Below are 17,424 nucleotides of genomic sequence, written 5' to 3'. Positions count from 1 at the left end.
AAAGCCATTTGATTGAATTCATTGTAGAATTCTAACAATAAAAATTGTATGACTTTGCCCTGGTTGAGTGACTCAGTTGGTTGGAGTGTCATCCATACACCAAAAGTTTGTGGGTTTATTTCTGGTCGGGGCACATACCTTGGTTTCAGGTTTGATCTCTGGGCAGGGAGTGTACCAAAGGCAACCAATTAATGTTTCTCTCTGATATTTATGTTTCTCTTTCTCTTCCCCTTCCCTTTCTCTAAAATCAATAAAAACATCTTCGGGTGAGGATTTAAAAAAATAAGTGACTTGAAAAATTGTATGAATTTGTGATAAAATTTGATAATGTGAATGTCTTTAGTAATGATTGAGCCAATGGAATCAGTTTAGCCCAGCCTCTCTAAATCATCCTTTATCCTTATATGTGTTGTAGTTGGGTTGCCTACATTTTTTTTTTTTTTTCAGTTAAAATATATGTCAATAGTTCTTAACTTGTGGACTGAAGAACATTTTGGGAAGTGTATCCATTACAAAGTGTTGTTTGAGGACCTAACACATGATTTGCCCCTCTCATATTGCACTTTTATTTTTCAACTGTATATCAAAATTGCTATGATTAGAATACAAATAATTATTATACTTATGGTATATATATTTTGTCATATTTTCTTAGTAAATGAATACTAACATTATTATGGGGATGTTAAGTGAAGAGGTCCTTTTTCTTAAAGAGTATAAAATCATTGCTTAAAGCATGCTGTAAAGAAATTACATGTACTGTTTATAGTTTACCATTTGTTTTTAGACATTCATAGTGAATGTCAGGGGATCAGTTATAATGTTTAAATGACTAACTGACCAAACTACAACTGGTAAAAGCCCCTTAATCTCAGAGGTGATTGTACTTTAAATACAAGATCTTTATTAACCCAGATTCTATCTCTGATTAGTGACATTTTTGGCAGTTAGTGAAAATTAAGACATTAAAAAAGATTTTTGGCAGGAGCCTTGTCTTAATTGTCTCTTCCTAACAGATTTTCTAAGAACTCTTGTCATTTCTTCTCAGTACCTCTATGACAGAGACAAATGAGGAATGGAGTAGTGATATATTGTGTTAATTTGTAAACTGAGTGCCATTAAAAAATATTTATTGTTGAAAGTATTACATATACTCTCCCATTGACCCCTTGTAGTCTACTCCTGCCCCTAATCCCAGGCCTTCACTACTCTGTTGTCTGTCCATGGGTTATACATACATGCATACAAGTTTCTTGTTGATCTCTTCCCACCCACCCTCCTTTCCTTCCCCTCCTCTGAGATTCAACAGTTTGAGTGCCTTTTTTTTTTTCCATGCTAGGGTTGGAAAGAGAAGAAAAAGCTGAGATTTATTAATTCCTTCTCCTTTCATATTGCTGTGCATAGTCACAAAACATTCCTTTTTACATCAGGTTACTAAAGTCCCAGAGAAGGTGACTTGCCTAAGATCACAAGTCATAAATGTTAGAGTTAGTATTCTTTTTTAAAAATCCTCATCTGGGGATATGTTTATTGATTTTAGAGAGAAAGGAAGGGAGAGAGAGAGAGAAACATCAATGTGAGAAACATTGATCAGCTGCCTCCGTACACACCCTGACCAGGGATCGAACCCACAACCCAGGTATGGAACCACAACCTAGGTATGTGCCCTGACTGGTAATCAAATCTGCAACCTTCTGGTGTGTGGGGTGACACTTCAACCAAAGGAGCCGCCAGGCCAGGGCAGAGCTAGTATTCTTTACTCCAGAGATTTTTTTTCCATTTTACCCTTCTGCCTTTCAGTGTGGAGAGATACTTTTCATTTGTCTAAATGAGATAACTTCAGAAGTAAACATTACTTAGAGGAAAATGTGTACTTTATATTTTTAAAATTTAATTTGTAGTTTAAATTTTAGAAATTGTACTAGGTTGAAATTAATATAAAACAGGTATAAATTATACTAATAATCTGCCATCAAAGAAGGAAAAAGGAAATACCACCCAATTACTTTAAAAATATTTAGTACCTTTAAAAAAATTCTGTAATTTTGGGGCTGGAAAATGGGAGAAACTGTGGTGACTTAAGTGTCCTTGCTTGGGGGCAGAATAGCAGCCCAAATGCATTTAAAAATAGGAGTATAACACTCTATTGAGTTAGTTTAGATTGCTTATTTAATTTTTTTCAAGCCATCACGTCTATCTTCTTTAAATTTTTCTTTTTTTGCTTTAATTTTGTTGGGATTTAATGTGGATTAAAAGACACCGAGGTTCATCACTAGTTGCTTATTGGTAAAGAACCATAGTATAAGTATTGTTGTTAAATAAATAAAAATCCATACACATATTTGAAAAGATAGTTTATAGTAGGATATATAATTTGTGTTGGGGGAGGAATAAACAGCTTACAGCAGCAAGTCAAAATTCTGGTCAGTCTGTAGCTACTAGTAGAACATGAATGCAAATATGTTATTTTGTGCTTTAATTTACAAGAACTTTTACTATTCATTACAGGGTTGTTGCCATAATTTTCTTTTTGTCAATTTTTTGTTATGAATCCTGGTTCTGGGGGAAGGAAGTCATACTGCATGAATAAAAGCAGATAAACTTAAAGTCAACATTTTTGGCACATAAGATCATAGGAATTAAAGGAGTTTTACAAGTCACTTGCTACTTTGGGCAATGGGGTTTGAGAAAAAATGTTTTAGTTGGGCTAAACTAGTTTGGTCATAAAGACAGTCTTAAGCTGATGGTTTACTTTGGGGGTATATATGAACTGGGACTGGAGAGACTCAAAGAACTGCAGGTCTGTATTTGTGAGTGTGCCTCTGTCTCAGTTCTGTGCTGAATTTTGCATGCATGCTTTCATTTCTAAAAACAATCCCAAGAGCCAGGTATTATTATCATTACTTTAGGATGAGGAAACTGAGGCTTAGGGAGGTTAGAAACTTGTCCAAAGTTAGTAAGTGGCAAGATTTGAATACATATACTATCTGTATTGTTTGTGTCTTCTCTGATTTGTTTTTGGATTTCTTTTGGAATTATCTCTACCTCCCCATTTAAAAAAAGTCTCATATTCTACCAGACCAGGAGTTCTTAACTCCAATGGCCCATGCCCCTATATATATTTATTGGTTTCAGAGAGGAAGGGAGGGAGAGAGAGAGACACATCAGTGATGAGAGACAATCATCAATTGACTGTCTCCTGCACACCCTCTTCTGGGGATCGAGCCCGCAACCCTGGTATGTGCCCTAGACTGGAATAGAACTGAGGACCCTTCAGTCTGCAAGATGACGCTCTATCCACTGAGCCAAACCAGCTAGGGCTGCACATTTTTAAATGTGCATGCAGTTTTCTGGGGAGAGGGCTGATAGATTTTATCAATTTCTCAAAATGGCCTGTGATCCTCCAAAGTGGGAAGGTACAGTGAGTTTTCATCTGGTATTCCTTAGTACTTTATTGAATGGAATTTAATAAATAAGATGTGGTATGTGGGGAAATAAGCTTGAAATTAGTAATAATTTGGGAGTTTTAAGATGCCTTGAACATTTACTAAATGGGTGTCATTAAAGCATCCGTTTTATTTACTTAGTTTAGAAAACTGTTTTATTACTGACCAGTTCAAATTTCCATCTTTAGTATATAGTAGTTCTATGCAGTTAGGTGTGATATTTTTTCTTTTTAGTCCTCACCCAAGGATATGTTGTTGTTTTTCTTTTTTTAAAAAATTGATTTTGAGAGAGGAAAAGAAAGGGAGGGAAGAGAGGAAGGGAGAGAATGCAAGAGGGAAACATGGATGGTTGCTTCCCATATGCACCCCGACTGGGGATCAAACCTGAAACCTGGTAGGTATGTGCTCTGACTAGGAATCGAACCTGCAAACTTTTGGAGTATGTAACGACACTCCAACCAACTGAGCAACCCGGCCAGGGCTAAAGTGAGGTTTTGAAGTCAGAGCATAAAGCAGAAATTAAGTCAAAATGATATTAAGTCCCCTAGATTTAGAAACTGCCATATGGTCTCTCATAAAGACCAGTTTTTTTTTCCTCCCATGTAAGAATAGGCTATTTTAGTATCTGATGAAGTATTAATGACCACAGTACATCTTTAAACGTTATAATCATACTCAGTGTTTGAAGTTTTTACAGTATAAGAGCCACAGAGCAACTGAGAGTAGGTGATAGAATGGCATCTTCATTTCTCTCATCTCAGGATTTGTCCAGGGCATGTGCTTATTTATTGCCATTAACAGCCAATACGATGATTGTGGGGAACTGCATATCTTATTTTTTAGCATTAATTTACTAATATTTGTTCGGTATAAATAGAAGTTGTAGAAGTTAGAAATAGACATTAGGTGGAAATCTGATACGATTTCAGTGTGTGTTGTACTTTCTGGCCATTGTGTTTATGTGGAAGTATGGGTTTCACTCTTAGGGTTCCATATATTGTAACCAACAAAAAAGGTCTTATTTAGCCTAGTTTACTGCATATAATACCTGCTCATATTTTGTTTTATCCAGTGGTTTTATTTTTGTACCTAATAATGACCTACTTAAATTGCTCTATTTCTTAAGTGACTTTTCATTTCTGTCCGGTTTCTTCGTGAGCTAAAAGTCAAGATGTAACTTTTAAGCACATTGCTCATAAAGTAAATGAGGGGGATTTCCTTTTTAGTTCCAAATTTAGTTCATGTTTGTGTTTTGTCTATACATATAAAGCCCTTTTCTCTTTTATCAGAATTATACTCCTTATCTCCATTTGATGAATAAAATGAAAACTAATGATACCATTGTAATTAACCCAATTATTCATTAACAGGAAAGGAGTAAAGGGAAGGCCAGAAAATATAGGCATGCCATTTGTGCCAGAAAGCTCAGTTTAACACTCGCAGGGTCTGTTCCCCACAGATCCTGGGGGAAGGGACTGGACAAAGAAAGGATAGACACATGCCCAATAAAGTCCAGGTAACATAGGGGAAGGGATTACCTGTCAGGCACACTTGGGAGCAGGTCATTGGCTAGAATAGGTGTGGCCACTGCAAGCACAGAAAGATTTGATACTTAAACTCCTAAACAAGAAGAGTTTTCTCTCTTGGCTTTCTTGACCCCTTCTCTCTTGCTGCTTGCACCTGACTCCTGGCTCGTGGGGCTATCTGCATTTGCCCACATGGCCCACAGCCATGTGGACCCCATGTACAATGGACTGATAGACTGGATCTAGCCTGATGCTGTGCCAGACTCAACTCCACTATGGAACGGAAACTTTGGATACTGGCTTTGTTTTTAGCTTTTTTTGGATCCCCATCTGCACATTTTCCAGAACTGGTTTAAGGGAAATGGGACTTTAGAAACCTAGGGATATAATTCCATGTGAATAAACCTTTCTACCACATCTCATTCTCTCCTGGGGACCTCTGGAGATTCTTATTCCAGTGGCACCCCAAGAACACTCCACTCCACTAGGAATGGAGAAGGGCAGGCCACGCAATTCTCCTATCTATATGTATATAAAAGGCTAATATGCCAAATGGCCTTCCCTCCGTCCAGGTGTCCAGGTAATGACATCACGTAGCAACGCCAGGCTTCCTCTCCCTAGCGACTAGCCTCCTTGTAGTTTCTTCAGCCCAGGAACACTTTGGCCAGGTGGAAACACTTGATACTGTAACCAAATGTCCGTGAAGCGTTTTTCCTGTGCCTCATCTCATTTGATCCTCACAGAAGTCCTGGAGTAGGTACATAGGAGACTCGGTGGAATCCTATTTTCTTTTCATTAGCCGGAAAACAGAGATTTAGAAAGTTTAGAAATTTGACCCAACTGAAAAGAAGTAAGAAATGGTGGACCTTGAAAATGACTTAAGGTTTTCTCACTGTGCAGAATATAGTCAAACACTGTTGCAGTTAAATATTTTACCCTTTGTTCTCCCTGCATGATCTACAATAATAACCTGCTTTGTGTTGATATTTACTGCTGTGTTGCTGACAATTACCTGAAAGAGAAGTTGGGGTGCTTCACTGGGATGGAAAAAGTTTAGCTAAATCAGAAAGCAGGTCTAATTAAGCAAGTTTGTTCTATATCTATTAGTATAAAAGGCTAAGTTGAATCGTGCATGCGCAATACATATAAAGCTCTCTCTGGTGCCAATTGCTCGTGTGTGTTTCCATCGGTCATTGTTGATTGTGAATTTGGTTGAGACTTCTATTATATAGAAAGGGTGAATAGCGATATTAAAATATTTCTTCTAGTTAATTTTCTTTCATTGTGCACGAATTCGTTCACTGGGCCACTAGTAACACTAATTAAAAATATTTTTTTAGTTCTATTTACCTTTTCATTGCACTGCAGCTTTTCTCTCTACAATTTTATTATTTGCATATTGTCTTTGTTCTACACAACTATACTGGTAGTATTTATTATCTCTAGTCATTTAAAATATTAAACACATGCATTTGATTGAGAATGTTACTAAGTAGAAGACCTCTTGTATTTAATTGTATGGGAAATGCATGTTGCTTTATTGCATTGCACTGCAGATAGGTTACATAGTGTGTCACAGATCCTTTTTGGCTCTCTAAATTCTCATTTAGCAGTATTCTTTCAGAACAAACCTAATTATAAGAATTTCACCTGTATTCTTGGCAATGTAAACCTTGAGAAAGTGTTACAGTCTCTAGTTAGTAACAGTTAATGTTTAAAATCTCTTAATACAGTGAGCTGTCACCATGTTTAATAAATTACAATATTGCATTAACATAAATTCCTTTGGCTGCCAAGTTATCTGTTGTACACATGCTTTGTTTTATTTATAGATTTATATCTAACCTTTGTGGGTTGATTTGCTTTTATTTTTCTATTCACTTCACTTGTTACCATACAGTAATATAATTCTTTAACTGGCATATGTTTAAAGTTTTCAAGTGTTCTGTGAAAGTACTGAAAAAGCAGATCACTAAACTTTTGGACTTTGAGAAGTATAGTAAGATAATGCTTCCATAATTTACATAAGACAGAGTAGTTTGTCTTTATTAACATGTGTTCTTATATTATCTTTCCTCCCAACATTGGGGAAACTAACAGGAGTGCCTTTAGTTGATGACATTAGATGGAGGCAGCAGCCTAATTGTTTCCCTCTGAAGTTTTAAGCTACTAAAGACTTGGGGGGTTGGAGGAGAGATTCATAATTAACTAGTTATCTTAGAGTAAGCTCTTGATATATTCTTAAAAGTCTTCCCTTGGATTAAACATTTGTTTGAATGGAAACTAGTTAGCTTCAGTAATTAATAATTCTGTCAGATATTCTTTGAGTTACGGGTGTTATATTAAAATATCAGAGTTCATTTTTGGAAGGGATAAACTATCGATCGGACTATTGGGCCTCAGAGGGAGGGTAAGGGAGGGTGGGGGGAGGGGGGAGAGATCAACCAAAGGACTTGTGTGCATGCATATGAGCCTAACCAATGGTTAAGTTCAACAGGGGGTTGGGGCATCCGAGGGGAGGGGTGTGGGATGGGAATGGGGGGATGAGGACAAATATGTGACACCTTAATCAATAAAGAAATTTTAAAAAAAAGGTCTTTAAAATGTGTAATATATTTATACTAGAAGCCTGATGCACCAAGATTCATGCAAGAATGGGCCTTCCTTCCCCTGGCTGCTGGCATTGCCTTTGCTCCGGCCGGAGTCACCTTTCCGCCTTCCCATGCTACCCAGAGGCCCGGAGCGGCTGGGGTGGTGCGGAACGCCTGCCTGTGTATGCAAATTAACCTGCCATCTTTGTTGGGTTAATTTGTATACCCACTCCTGATTGGCTGGTGGGTGTCGTGACGGTACGGTCAATTTGCATCTTCCTCTTTTATTAGTGTAGATTTTCTTGATTTGCTAGAGATCTAACTTTCTAATTTAGTAATTTTATTTTAGGTAGATGAAGCCAGTCTTGTTAAATTATTACCTCCCAATTCCATAGGTTAAGCATGTTAGTAATTTTGACTCTTTGTTAAACATTTACTTTTTAAAAATTATTAGACATAAGCTCCTATATTTTGGCTATTTTTGTATATGCCAAATTTCTGACATTATTTTAGTAAAAGAGATAAGTTAAAATCTAATTTCTAAATGTAAATGGTATGAGTTTAATAAGACTGTTATTATCCAGGTCTTTCTAAAATAAAACAATACCTTACATTACAATAACTCTTCTAGGTGTTTTTTTTTTTGTTGTTGTTTTTTTTTTTAGTTTTTGAGTTGTCAAGAATTTAGATTGAAGCGAAAGGAAGAAATGTCCTTTCTTGTACAATAAGCTCTGTGAAAGTACTGAAAAAGCAGATCACTAAACTTCTGGACTTTGAGAAGTATAGTAAGATAATGCTTCCATAATTTTTTTTTTCTAATATATACATGTATTAGAGCCCTGTTGCACAAAATTCATGCATGGGTGTGTGTGTGTTTGTGTCCCTCAGCCCAGCCTGTACCCTCTCCAAGTCTGGGACCCCAACTGCCCTCCCCTGCTGGCTTGATCGCCCCCAACTGCCCTCCCTTGCAGACCTGGTCCCTCCCAACTGCCCTCCCCTGCAGGCTTGATCGCCCCCAACTGCCCTCCCTTGCAGACCTGGGCCCTCCCAACTGCCCTCCCCTGCTGGCCATCTTGTGGTGGCCATCTTGTGTCCACATGGGGGCTGCCATCTTGTGTGGAGTGATGGTCAATCTGCATATTACTCTTTTATTAGATAGGATTTCAGAGAGGAAGGGAGAGAAACATCAATGATGAGAATCATTGATCAGCTGCCTCCTGCATGTCCCCTACTGGGGACTGTGCCCACAACTGGGGCATGTCCCCTGCCTGGGAATTGAACTATGACTTCCTGGTTCATAGGTTGATGCTCAATCACTGAGCCACACTATTAATGTTGCATTTTTTAGTAGTCTATTCTATTTTATTACTCTTGGTTTATTTTAAGGCTTACATGAATTTTAGGCAGAAATTATTTGCCCCTTCTGAGTTCTTAAGCACACTATACTAAACTCCCAGGTGGTATTTGATTACATTATATATCACTGCTTAAGAGTAACGCTCTCAGAACACGATGTATAGAATATGCTCCATAAATACTTGCCAACCAGTTTGTGTTAGAAGTTTTTCTTACAGCTTTTGTTACAGAGATCCCAAACTTTGGGTATAACTGTACTTGTAATTAACATTTGAATGAAGACAAATTTCAGTTACAGTCTTTTATCATTTTTCCTTCCCTAGGGAATCTTCATTTTTATAGTGAGTAAATGAGACTTTTAAATGACCACAAAGTTGAAAGAAACCATATGTTCTTTATCATATAGAGATGAAGAATAAGAACTAACCATATAATAAGGCTGTTGACAATTATGAGTTTTGACCTTTTATTTTCTTGGACACATTTCAGTTTTTGTTATGTTCTTAGTACTTTGATGTCCACACTTAAAGCCCTTTTTATTGTGTATTTCTGTTGTTCTTTAAGAATAGCTTATTTGGAAGTAGCACAGAATTGTTGCCTCTCAAAATAGGGCAAGTGAAAAGTTGGGAGTTTAATATGATATGAGAAGTTGTGGAGCTTTTGTTCTTCTTTTTCATTCATTATCTCCATCTACGTCAGTACCTCTATAAATCCAGATAGATTGGTAGGGTTAAAATGGAAAAGTTATTTATGAGTAGAACAGGGTGGTACAAGAGTTTACCTTTGGCAAGTTTTATAGTAGACAGCTTTGTCCATAAAACTTTGTCTAGTTTGTTGATTTAATCTCAATATTCACAGTACTTTTTAAAGTATACTTTAAGTGAATTGTTCCTGTCTTTTAGAATGACCATCTATTTAATAGTCATGAAGGATTGAAGAACTTTAAGAGAACAAATGTGCAACGTGCTGTGTTGCTAAAGAATGTACTGCCTTGTTCACCCTGTCCATTTTTAGATTAGTCTGGCTGGTGGTGAAATGCTAAAGTGTTTGTCACACAGGTGCAGTGTTCTGCAGCTGTTGGAAACATACCCGCCCCCCACTTCACATATAATTATACTCTGTTTAAATCATTAATGCTAGAGGATGGGACTTGAGGATTTGAATGTCTGTTTACATATAGGTACAACTTGGAGAGATAATTGGTCATTTAGGCAGCTGAATTTAACTGCCTAGATGACTTGAAGTTTCCAAATACTAAAACCTAGGTTTAAGGTTATGGATTTATAAAATTATAAGAGACTGCCTTAGAAAGTGCGTGTCTGCAGAGTTACCTCCCTCAAGACTGAACTTTTTGAGGATGGGGCTTGCATAATTTCATTTTTAAAATCTCCTGCAACTAGCATAATGCCTGGCACATGGCAGCATTTGATATTTATTAGTGAACGTCTTATGTTTGAAGATGAAGCCAAAATGTTGTTTAGATGTAGTATGGTTCATAATCGGAAGAGAATTATTTTTTTTAAAAGAAAATGGATGCCTTGTGGTAAGTTTTATAGCAGTCTTATGAAACAGTGCCATGGCAGCAGAGAGAAGGGGAATGATTAATGCTGCCTGAGGTGGTCATGGGACACTTTACATACTTGAAATTTCATGGAAAATCTTTTCCTGAACTACAATTAGAGAACTTGGTTTTGAAGTTTCCTTATCTAGCACACAGCATTGTATTCTCCAATAGCATTGTCTTTTCCTCCTTATCCCAATTTTGGACATTTTTCATGCATTATATCATAAGGAGATTAAAGTTTAATGATCCCAAATCTAAAGGTTCTAGAGAAGAATGCTTTCCTTAAACCAAATATTTTCTTTTCTGTAGTTGTTTTTTTCTATAATGAAAAGAGTGTAGGCTTTGTAGTCAGACATAGGTTTGAAAACCATGGTTTTGAAGCCCAGCTTTGAAAACTGTTTACCTCAAGGAAGCAACTTAACCTCATCTTGCAGCAGATTGTCTGTCCATGGCTTGTTTCTTCAGCTTTCTATTCAAATGCAGTCTTCTTAGTATGGCTAATGCCTTCACTGACTATATTATTTATTTGTTTATTTACATATATATTTTAATGTATATTTTTATTGATTTCAGAGAGGAAGGGAGAGGGAGAAAGAGATAGGAATACCAATGATGGAGAGAATCATTGATTGGCTGCCTCCTGCATGCCCCACACTGGGGATCGAGCCCACAACGTGGGCATGTGCCCTGACCGGGAATTGAACTGTGACTTCCAGGTTCATGGGTCGATGTCCAACCACTGAGCCATGTCAGCTGGGCCTGACCATCTTAATTAATATTAGCAGCCCAGTGCATGAATTCGTGTACCAGTGGGGTCCCTCGGCCTGGCCTGCGGAATTGGGCCGAAACGAGCTCTCCGACATCCCCCAAGGGGTCCTGGATTGTGAGAGGGCACAGGCCAGGCCCAAAGACCCCATCGGTGCAAGATTGGGGCCCGGGAGTGATGTGGGAGGTTGACCAGCTGGGGAGGGACCGCGGGAAGTTTCCAGGGTGTGTCCAGCTTGTTTCACTCAGTCCAGATTGGCCGGACCCCAGCAGCAAGCTAACCTACTGGTCAGAACGTCTGCCCCCTGGTAGTCCATGCATGTCAGAGTGAGCAATTGAGTGGCCTTAGCATATCATTAGCATATTACGCTTTGATTGGTTGAATGGTCGACCAGACACTTAGCATATTAGGCTTTTATTATATAGGATTGCTTACCTCCCTCACATGTCAAACATTTGTATTTGTTTATTGTCTCTTCTAACCTCTCTAGAACATAAACTCCTTGAGGGCAGGGATATTTTTTATTTTAGTCACTTCCATATTTCTGTCGCCTTGCACAAAAGTACTCCATAAGTATTTGTTAAATGTTTATCTTTCTTTCTGAGTTATAAAAGAACTTTGTTCACCACAGACTTTTATTTATTTATTTATTTATTTATTTAATAAATCTTTATTGTTCAGATTATTACAATTGTTTCTCCTTTTTTCCCCCCATATCTCCCCATCACCCGGTTCCCTCCCCCCCATTGTCCTTATCCATGGGTGTATGATTTTTGTCCAGTCTCTTCCCATACCCCCCACACAGACACCCCTTTCCCCCTGAGAATTATCAGTCCACTCCCATTCTATGCCTCTGATTCTATTATGTTCACCAGTTTATTCTGTTCCTCAGATTTTTAATTCACTTGATTTTTAGAATCACTTGTTGATAGATATTTGTTGTTCATAATTTTTATCTTTACTTTTTTCTTCTTTTTCCTCTTTTTAAAGAATACCTTTCAGCATTTCATATAATACTGGTTTGGTGGTGATGAACTCCTTTAGCTTTTTCTTATCTGTGAAGCTCTTTATCTGCCCTTCAATTCTGAATGTCAGCTTGGCTGGGTAGAGTAGTCTTGGTTGTAGGTTCTTGCTATTCATCACTTTGAATATTTCTTGCCATTCCCGTCTGGCCTGCATAGTTTCTGTTGAGAAATCAGCTGACAGTCGTCGTATGGGTGCTCCCTTGTAGGTAACTAACTGTTTTTCTCTTGCTGCTTGTAAGATTCTCTCTTTGCCTTTTGCCCTTGGCATTTTAATTATGATGTGTCTTGGTGTGGTCCTCTTTGGATTCCTCTTGTTTGGAGTTCTGTGCGCTTCCTGAACTTGTAAGTCCATTTCTTTCACCAGGTGGGGGAAGTTTTCTGTCATTATTTCTTCAAATAGGTTTTCAGTATCCTGCTCTCTCTCTTCTGGCACCCCAAAAATTCGGATATTGGTACGCTTAAAGCCATCCCGGAGGCTCCTTATGCTATCCTCACACTTTTGGGTTCTTCTTTCTTTCCGCCTCTCTGGTTGGGTGTTTTTTTCTTCCTCATATTCCAGCTCTTTGGTTTGATTCTTCGGGTGCAGTGGTCTACTCTGTATATTCTTTATTTCAGACAGTGTATGCATAATTTCTGACTGGTCCTTTTCCATTTGTTTGGTATTCTCATTAAGGTCCTTGAAGGTCTCTTCAAGTTTCTCAGCGGTTTTTAGAAGATTCTTGAGTAACCTTATAAATATGGTTCTGAACACTGTGTCGTCCATTAGTTTGCTTTCATCTATTTCTCCTACTTGTGACATACTTCGATGTCTCCACATTTTGGTTGCCTCCCTGTGCTGATGGAGTGGCTTTGTGTGGTCGGTGACCTATAGGGGCCGGTAGCTCAGCTTCCCCAATCAACCTAGGTGGTCGCTCTTGGTACTCCCCTTTGTGGGCTGAGTGGAAAGTCTTGGTGTAGTTAAAAGCCCTGATTGCTGTTGGTACACTGGGAGGAATTGACCTCCGGTCCAATTGGTTGTGAGGGCCTGCTGTGTATATAATGGAAGAATTGCTGTGCTGGAGACACAGTAGGGCTTTGGTGCTCACTGAGTCTGCCTCTTGAATGTGTCCCTTATGAGAGTGGTTGAAATCTGGTGTCGTCCACACCGACAGAAAAGTCACTCTCACTCTCTGACCGGCCGAGAGTCTCTCCCGTAGGCGTCTGGTTCCCCCACGTGTCCCCAGAAACTGGAGTTCAGAGTGGTTGGGATTGTTGGTATCACTGGCGGGAATTGATCTCCAAGCCAGTTGGCTGTGAGGATCAGCAGTGTCTCCGCTGTGAGAGCTTCTGTGCTCAGCTTGGATGGGGCAGAGTCCCAGGGTGGCGCAGACAAGCTTTGTTTTCCCGTCTGCTCCGCCCTAAGAGGGCCCGTTTCTCCGTGCCCGGATTAATGGCTGCGCGCCTCTGAGAGAAGGCAGCTTTGGAGCCTCTCCCGCTGCCTAACAGACCAGTTTCTCCCCAGCTGGGGCTTTGTTTTTCTCCCGAAGGAGAAATCCAGTCACTGGGAGGGCTGTGCTCAGCTTGGATGGGGCGGAGTCTCAGGGTGGCGCAGACAAACTTGGTTTCCGTCAGCGCCGCCCTAAGAGGGCCGGTTCCTCCGTGCCCGAATTAATGGCTGCGCGCCTCTGAGAGAAGGCCGCTCTCAAGCCTCGTCCGCTGCCAAACAGCCCAGTTTCTCCCCGATGGCAGCTGGATTTCGGTGCATTCGGGCGGCCCTGCTTTTCTCCCAAACGAGAAAGCTAGCCACGCAGCATCTGCTGCCCTCCCTCTCCGCGTTTCGAGCAAGCCTGCCGCGTATTCAGCCGCCCGCTCTTTCCGCGCTCACGGATCTCTGCACCTCCGCAGCTCCTGAGGCTCAGCGTCCCCCTCTCTTTTTTTCTCTAGTTGTAGGTTTTCCACTCTGCCAGCGTTCTGGTGGTTCTGGACGGTGTGTGCTCTGTTTTCCAGTTGTAGTTTCAAAATTGTTGTGGTAGGCAACAGTTAGGTGTTTACCTTATGCCGCCATCTTGGTTTTCACCACAGACTTTTATTAACTGTCACAGAGTGACCGAAATGAAGCCTTTCTGAGGAAAACAGTCTATTTCGTCAACATTGAATATATATTTTGTGAATACATTTACAGGTGGACATATTTCATTTCCATCCTTTTATCTGGAAATTCATAATGGTTGATAAATTTGATCTTAGCCTGAGAGGATGAAAAAATGTTTACAGTTAACAGAAAGGATCAGTAAAACTAGTAACATTTTTTAGAATTTATGTGAGAGGAAGAGAGAGAGGTTTGGAGAAGGAGTCAATGTGTCTTATAAATAAGTAGGAAAGTATCACAAGATTAGAATTTAGTTCCTTGAAGCAAAATACGATGGGAAATCATTGGACAATTTTGAGGAGTCTAGTAGTATAATTAAACGTGTTTAGTAATTTGACTTTTACAATCATTAGGATAGTTTAAATGAAAGAGAACTAAAAATATTAAGGACATTTACAAAGAAAAGTTTGATATATTTGAGGTTTGAAATAATCTGAAAATTGAAGGAGAAATGGTCAAAAGGAGGAATTTGAGAAAAAGCAGTAATGTTGGGGGTATAGGGTATATAAGAGGACAGTAACAGATCTGCAGTCACTTCACGTTTGTGCCTTTTAAGAGGATGGAAGAGTAAAATTTAAAATAGCAATGTGGCATTATTGTTGCTTTAGGGCTGTGGTCGGCAAACTGCGGCTCACGAGCCACATGCGGCTCTTTGGCCCGAGTGTGGCTCTTCCACAAAATACCACGGCCTGGGCGAGTCTATTTTGAAGAAGTGGCGTTAGAAGAAGTTTAAGTTTAAAAAATTAGGCTCTCATAAGAAATTTCAATCGTTGTACTGTTGATATTTGGCTCTGTTGACTAATGAGTTTGCCGACCACTGCTTTAGGGTAAGGAATAAACTATAATTTACTCTCAGGTCCACCCTAGAAAAGAAGCTAATAAATGAAGTGGCAGTGTTTTGCTGTGCTGTGTGGAATGCTTTTGGAATACGGTTGCTCCTCTACTCTTGACTAATAGGCAGAGGAGGGAGTATTTTATTAGGGTTAACAACATATGCTGTTCCCATTAAAAAGTGTAGGTAATTCGGATGAGATAGAAGATGTTGATGTGGTTTTAGAAATGCCGGAAATGATTTGGCAGAAGAAAAGTTAGATGTATAAAGATGGTTCTTTTAGAAATTTGAGGGCTTTTGGTTTGTCAGAAGTGCTGTTTTTAGATGGAATTTCTAAAACTTAACCAAGGCTACATTTTACTTCTATTAATTCTATAGGTCTGTCTGTTAATTTTGTAGATGACAGTTGTCAAACGAAATAGGGGAAAATTATTTTTAACAGAAGATATATAGGATGGGAAGTATATTGTTGGCTCTTTAGATATGTTATACTCTTGGGTATTTTAGCCCATTAGATAAGAGGCAGAAATCTAGAAAGATAAAAAGGACAGAGCAACGTTTTTCAACAGAATTATTGTTCTGCTCTTTGGCTTTCTCTTTATCCCCTCTCGCCCTTCCCTGTTGGCCAGAACATAGCCTTCTCCATCTTCCTGCAGAATTAAACACTTTCCCTTCAGTGTTAACACACAGTATAGAATAAAGAAGAGTAGATTTAACCTAGGTACCACAACCAGCACTTTTCATGCACTGTGTTTGTTCAGTACTATGTTTGGCTCTGGGCATACAAACATGAATGACACACAGCCCCTGTTGTGAGAAACTCACAGTAAAGCAGTCTATTGGGAGAACAATTACAATCTACAGCAATCTTCTATATATATAAAAGGCTGTTATGCAAAGTGTTCCTTCGGGAGTTCGATCGCTTGCTGTGACGTGCGCTGGCCACCAGGGGGCACCGCAGAATGAAGGAAGCCCCCGGCCAGTAGCCAGGAGGCCCCGATCCGGCCCTGATTGCTGGCCAGGCCTAGGGACCCTACCTGTGCATGAATTTCGTGCACTGGGCCTCTAGTACTTTCATAGTGATACTTGATGAGCTAGGTTTTTATTTAATAATCTTGACAAAAAATACTTTTGTATCTAGTAAAAAAATAATACTATCGTGGCTTTTTTCCATAGACATTAAAACTAGTGTTAAAGAATTGCATGTTTTAATATTTTAGAATTATTCTTATAAAGAGCAAATGAAAGACCATTTTTTTAGTATTGTTTGACCAATTTTAATCAAATTTTTAATTTTAACTAGATTGACAGGGCATCTTTTGGTATATTCAACTAAATATAGCTTTATTTTAAATTGTTCAAATGTTACATGAATAAAAATGAATGTTATTAAAAAAAGTTTTTAGTTCAAGCATGTTCCAATTCTTAACATTTTATTTAATCTTTAAGCTATATTACTCCTTTCTATTCCCCTGTTGGGTACTTTTGATCTTTCAAAAATTTTTTTTTCCTAGTATTAAAACTTTGTTACTCTATAGAAAAATATTGTTTAAAAGTCTGTTAGCAAAATCCCTTTAGGTCAGTGGTTCTCAACCTTTCTAATGCTGCGACCCTTTAATACAGTTCCTCATGTTGTGGTGACCCCCAACCATAAAATTATTTTCCTTGCTACTTCATAACTGTAATTTTGCTCTACAGCAGTGTTTCTCAACCTGTGGGTCGCGACCCACAGGTTGAGAACCGCTAGCAGGGTCGCCTAAGACCATCGGAAAACACAGATATTTACATTACGATTCATAACAGTAGCAAAATTATAGTTATGAAGTAGCAACAAAAATAATTTTATGGTTGGGGGTCAACACAACATGAGGAACCTGTATTAAAGGGTCGCGGCATTAGAAAGGTTGAGAACCACTGCTTTAGATGATAGCAGGATACATTTTTTCCCTTGCTTGCTTGCTTGCTTGCTTGCTTTATTTATTTATTTATTTATTTATTTATTTATTTTATTGGACCTTGTTAAACTGGTCTTACACATGAAGTTTCTTAGAATCAGGCAGTTCCTGGTTCCTATGGGACTTACTGTTTTCTCAAATAAAAATAGAAAAGGACCTCAGAAAGGAAACCTGGTGAGTGTGAAGTACTTTGTAGGGTAAGTCTTAGTTGTGACCTGGATTATAGAGATCCAGG

At 38.8% G+C, this 17,424-nt stretch overlaps 1 protein-coding gene across 5 annotated transcripts in view; it reads left to right on the top strand.

Annotated features, from left to right (window-relative positions):
• LOC103292564 (methionine-R-sulfoxide reductase B3) overlaps positions 1-17,424 on the top strand; it is a 298,232-nt gene that overhangs the window by 15,615 nt on the left and 265,193 nt on the right. The gene's annotated exons all lie outside the window — the stretch shown is intronic.

Source organism: Eptesicus fuscus, chromosome 7, assembly GCF_027574615.1.
Source record: "Eptesicus fuscus isolate TK198812 chromosome 7, DD_ASM_mEF_20220401, whole genome shotgun sequence".
NCBI lineage: Eukaryota > Metazoa > Chordata > Mammalia > Chiroptera > Vespertilionidae > Eptesicus > Eptesicus fuscus.
This window is presented reverse-complemented; position numbering and strand designations above follow the sequence as displayed.